Raw genomic sequence first — 5,468 nt, 5'->3', positions numbered from 1 at the left:
ATGGAGACGTGAAAGCTCATTAATATTGAAATTCAGTCATATCATAAGAAAGAAAGATGGCAACTTGGAGCAAGCATTTCAATCTCATGTTGCAATTCTGCATTTAGAGTCTTCCAAGTTCAAAGGGCATGCACAATGTACTAATAAAGAGTTGCAAAAACTTATAAGCCTTATTAGAGGCATGCCAATAGGCGATGATTCAACATTGGAATTGGAAAGTTGCCGAGTAGAGTCATTAAATCATGATGATTGTCAGTCCATTCGAAATCTAGAACCATCCAAAACTAAGGGACGTCCGAAAGGGAAAAGACTAGTTGGAGGAGTTGAGGTTGCTAAGAAACCAAGGAGATGCCACATACCAAATTGTGGTGGAACAAACCACAATTCAAGGAATTGCCCAAACGAAAAAAAGGCATATTAAAAAAAGGTATTTTTAGTCTTTTTTATAAACTTATAATTACTTGATGCATGTCCATATTAAAAGAATTTGTCTTCTTATTCTTGTATGTTAATAATGCTTTTAGGACACAGAAAGGCTGGAAACAAGGAAATGAACTATCTCAAAAATAATTGTTGCAGCTTTTGTTATGATACTTGAGAGATTATTTTAAAGAAGAGTAGATATATGTGGTTCTTGGAGCAGACGATCTCTAAGTAGGGACAGAACTCGTGTTTGCATATTCAAGCGTCCATCATGTTTGCATATTCTTTATGTGGAATCATTCAATTTAATGCCGATGGTTAGAAAGGTCATATAAATGTATTTCTAGAATTTTTAAACAATTTGTGGTATCAAAGGGTTTATTGAAAGTATTCTTTTATATAGATGCCCTACTACTTTATCGCCGGAGAGAGAGAGAGTATTAATTGGGAGTTGAGAGGATAAGCTAATGTGGGATTGTAAAAAGACATAAAATATCTTTTAAGAGTTATAAAAAGTAAGAGTATTTTTTGTCTACCGAAAAATGGGTAGATTGATAACCTACTATAATAAAGAGGAGGTTATCAATCCCTATATATATATATATACATATACATATATATATACATATATACATATACATATATATATACATATATACATATACATACATATATATATATATACATATATACATATACATACATATATATATACATATATATATATACATACATATATATATATATATATACATACATACATATACATACATATATATATATATATGTACATATATATATGTACATATATATATACATATATATATGTACATATATATATATATATGTACATATATATATGTACATATATATATATATATATATATATGTACATATATATATATATATATGTACATATATATATGTACATATATATATATATATATATGTACATATATATATGTACATATATATATGTACATATATACATATATATATATATATATATATATATGTACATATATATATATATATATATATATATATATATGTACATATATATATATATATATATATATATATATATATGTATATATATATACACAAATTTGGCTGGCCTATCTCGCGTCTGTTCGGCACGAATTGTGAGGGATGCAAAGCTCTCCTGTTAGCCATTAACCGCTGCCGTTCCAAAACAAAAAAAAAATCTAGATAATTAACACGACTTGCTTGATATTATTTTGGCATGCAGTATCCAAACCTCGCCCTGCTCTTCCAACCCTCTTACTCTCTCTCCCTCTCTCTCACTCTCTCCATTTACAACAGCTGCCACATCATTCAAAAAGAAAAAAAAATTATTAGTTACTAGAACCCACTCCTCTCTCTCTCTCTCCTTGGCATGCACTCTAAAATAAATACAAATGTATCGCAACAATAAGTACAAATACTAAAAAAATAAATAGAAACTCAATTGTTTGGCAAAACTTTTGGTTGATCAGAAAGCATTTTCTGACTCTCCAAAAATACTTTTGGATGGAATAAAGGTGTTTGCTAAAAAAATTGACTAGCTGTTTTAGTGTTTGCTAGAAAGCTAAAATAGCTTTTTGGAAAAAACTCCAAAATAGAGCTTCTTCGGAAAAGTACTTTTAGCATGCATCGAAAAATTGTTTTGATTTATAAATTTTTTTTTGAACCAAAATACCTATGATAAAATATTATAATTACAAAAAATGATAATATTAATATATAATAATAATTATAATATTTTATACCTTTATTATTATATTATACTATAAATATAATATTATATGACATTATATTATAATATATTAATATGTTATATTATATAATATCAAATTATATTATATTATTATGCTATAGTATACAATATTATATTACTACATTATAATAATATTATATTATATTACAGTAATATCATACTATATTATATATTTATATATTAATATATATCATATTTTATTATGCTTTATTGTATAATATTATGTAATGTCTTTTATAGTCATTTTATAATACCAAAAGTATTTTTTCAATTTGTTTACCAAACATATATTAAAGTTTTACAATACTTTAGAAATATAGTTACCAAACAACAAATAGCTTTTTATAAGGCCTATTTTAATTAAATTAGGGCTCACTAATAACAAACAATAATATTTGAGGATAAACGCAAAACTTAAAGAAAGTAAATACAAAAAAGTCCAAAATAAACACAAACGATTTAAGAATAAAAAAAATAGTGAATGATAAATAGAAAATGGCATGGATGCTCGTTCCCTTTCAACATTCCCCTCTAGGAATAAATAAAAAGTTGTCAAAAATAAACACCAACTACTCTACATTAAACATAATTCTTATAGGATAAATACTTAATGGATCTCAATAATTAATGACCCTTTTTTTTTTTTTAACTACGTGGCAACTGCTGTAATGCGGAGAGAGAGAGAGAGGGAGAGCACGTGAGCCTGTGTATCGAGGGCGAGACAGGCGTGGGCAGTGCATTCCATCCCCTCGCATTTATTAATGCATTTTTTTAGATTTTCAGTGCGGATAGACGCTAACGACTGACGAAAGGTGCTCCTTTCTCACGATTGGTGCCTAATCGATGGCCAAATAGGTTGATTGGACCAGGGACTCGCTAGCATGGTCGATCTCTCTCTCTCTATCTGAGATAGATTACGCTACATTCGACCGGATCTAGAGGCAAATCCAGTCACCTCTCGCCCATCCTTTCAAACAGCCGCTCTCCCTCTTTAATATTTTTTTTTCTCAAATGGCTGCAGTTAATACTTAATAGTAAAATAGAAAGTTGGATGCGCCAGGATTCCTATGGATAGGATGATTTTGGAGGCGGTCGGACTTTCTCTGGATTCGATTTGTCTCTCTCCTCTTTCTTTCTCCCCTTCAATGATATATATATATATATATATATATATATATATATATATATATATATATATATATATATATATATATATATATATATATATATATATATATATATAGAGAGAGAGAGAGAGAGAGAGAGAGAGAGAGAGAGAGAGAGAGAGAGAGAGAGAGAGAGAGAGAGAGCATCAGAACCCAGCTTCATTGTTGGCTAAGGCCTAAGGGCCTGTGGGTAAGGGAAGCTCAGATGAAAACGAGAGAGAGAGAGAGATGAGCCGTTTGATCGAGATAGTTCTCTGTATATGATCTTTACTTTTTTGTCCTTTGTGGTAAAATTTGATCTCAATCCTTTAATAGCTGCAGTATAGTATAATTGCGCAAAGCGCACGTGCCTCTCTCTGCCTACATCCCCTTTTAGTATCTCGAGGGAACACCACCACGGAACCAAGATACCGGTGTGATCACCTTCCAACGCCCGTGGTGCGACATGCGACTAATAATCGACCAGCGTACTCGCACCAATCTATGCTCCAACTAAAAGGGGAGGTAATTTTTCAAGGTGACCGGATCTGTTCTCAAACATACCAGCAACCTGTTTAAATTGCATGGCATTAATGAGTGTGACAACAAAACAGCGTTTTCAGCAGCCACAATCCATCAAATTATCTCGCTGGCATCTTCGTAAATATGAACAAGACCCAGGGCAACTTCCAGGAGATTTGGCACCCCCGGCCATGGATACATCCAAACACCAAGGGTGGTTCTATATACACCCCCCCTATTGCTCAGGACACCCCCAAAAATTAAAAAAAAAATACCCAAACTAACCTTTAGTGTAATTACCATATTGCCCTTGAAATTTTCTCAGTACACCCCCCTTCCTCCTCACTGCCGCCTCCTCCTCCTCCTCCTCCGCCTCACTGCCGCCTCCTCCCCTCCCCCTCCTCCTCACTGCCGCCTCCTCCTCCTCCTCCTCCGCCTCCCCCATCACCCCTCCCCCTCCTCCTCCTCCTCCCCATCCCCCACCTCCCCGTCCTCCTCCTCCGCCTCCTCCTCCTCCTCCGCCTCCCCCATCACCCCTCCGCCTCGTCTTCCTCCCCCCCTCCCCCCTGCGCCCGCTTCCTCCTCCTCCCCATCCCCCACCTCCCCGTCCTCCTTCCTCCTCCTCCCCATCCCCCACCTCCCCCCCTCCTCCCCTCCACCTCCCCGTCCTCCCCGTCCTCCTCCTCCGCCTCCCCCCTCCTCCTCCGCCACCTCCTCTCACTCCTCCTCCTCCGCCTCCCCCCTCCTCCTCCGCCACCTCCTCTCACTCCTCTTCCCCCACCTCCCCGTCCTCCTTCCTCCTCCTCCCCATCCCCCACCTCCCCCCTCCTCCCCTCCACCTCCCCGTCCTCCCCCTCCACCTCCCCCTCCACCTCCCCGTCCTCCTCCTCCGCCTCCCCCCTCCTCCTCCGCCACCTCCTCTCACTCCTCCTCCTCCGCCTCCCCATCCTCCTTCCTCCTCCTCCCCATCCCCCACCTCCCCCTCCGCCTCCCCCCGCCTCCCCGTCCTCCTCCTCCGCCTCCCCCCTCCTTCTCCGCCGGCGAGGTGCTCGTTGCTCGGGAGATGGCCGGGGAGGTGCTTGAGGCGAGGTTTTTTGGGCGGAAGGGAGAAGCCGGCGGGTGTTTTGGAGGGGAAGAGCGGGGTGGGGGGGGTTTGGGGGGTGTAGAGAGCAATTTAGGTGAGGGGGTGGGAAGGGTGGGGGGTAATTTAGGAATTTTTAATTTTTTAGGGGTGTCCTTAGCAAATGGGGGGGTGTAGAGAGTATTTAATTTTTTTTTAATTTTTGGGGGGTGTCCTGAGCAATAGGGGGGGTGTATATAGAACCACCCAAACACCAACGGTCAATCAAGGCACGGAATTTTTTCAAATGACGAAAACAACCCTTTTAAATTTCACCGGAAAAACAACCCTTTCAAAATATCAAGCAGGTCTAAAATAACTAGAAGACCAACGTCCTATCCCGAAATTGCTTAAATTAGTGGCAGTATCGTAAAAAACAATAACTCTGGGGCATGTTATTAAATTTGCTTTCTTTAATATGTCGCTGATCAAATCTACTCAGAAAAGTTCCCATCACTCGGGCCCCAGACCACTCTCT

This window comes from Phoenix dactylifera, chromosome 11 (assembly GCF_009389715.1).
Source record: "Phoenix dactylifera cultivar Barhee BC4 chromosome 11, palm_55x_up_171113_PBpolish2nd_filt_p, whole genome shotgun sequence".
NCBI classification, from domain to species: domain Eukaryota; kingdom Viridiplantae; phylum Streptophyta; class Magnoliopsida; order Arecales; family Arecaceae; genus Phoenix; species Phoenix dactylifera.
Note: the sequence above shows the minus strand (reverse complement) of the source record.